Source organism: Penaeus monodon, chromosome 29, assembly GCF_015228065.2.
Source record: "Penaeus monodon isolate SGIC_2016 chromosome 29, NSTDA_Pmon_1, whole genome shotgun sequence".
NCBI classification, from domain to species: Eukaryota; Metazoa; Arthropoda; class Malacostraca; order Decapoda; family Penaeidae; genus Penaeus; species Penaeus monodon.
Genome location: NC_051414.1, coordinates 24,368,326 through 24,368,842, shown reverse-complemented (window position 1 = coordinate 24,368,842; position 517 = coordinate 24,368,326). Strand labels below are relative to the sequence as shown.

Here is a 517-nt window from a genome sequence, read left to right as displayed (position 1 = left end):
GTGCCCTTTCCTTCTCATTAGGCCAGCCCCTCTTCCTCACACTTTCTCCCTTAGCCTGCCTCTCTCTCTTTCTCTCCACTTCGTCGCTCTCCCACGTCCTCTCTCTTGACCACACCCTCCCTATCTCGCAACGTTCTCCCTCTTTCCTTCCCCCCTTTCCTCCCACCCCATTTACAAACACTTGCCCCAGCATCCTTCGTTTAACTTATTAATAAACATCCCTCCTTGTATAACGCCATCGTTTCTATTTGCTGTAACCCTTTCCTGTGCATTTTGCGACATACAGTTCCTTGCATCACTCTTTCTCTGATATCGTAACATCTCTCTCCACCGTTTTCTTTCGACTATTTTGCCGCCTCTGTTTTATATTATCATTGTGTCTGATCTCTTAATCTGTGTTCTATCTTTTTCCTTCCAATCTTAAAGCCAAATCATTTCTTCCCTGCGGCCATTCAATTTCTGTCAATTTGTATGTCTGTTTCTTCCTCTCCTTCTCCCCGCTTTCTAAGTCTCCTGG

At 45.5% G+C, this 517-nt stretch overlaps 1 protein-coding gene across 1 annotated transcript in view; it reads right to left on the bottom strand.

Annotated features, from left to right (window-relative positions):
- LOC119592053 (beta-hexosaminidase subunit beta-like) overlaps positions 1-517 on the bottom strand; it is a gene marked incomplete in the record, with an annotated part of 40,765 nt that overhangs the window by 7,327 nt on the left and 32,921 nt on the right.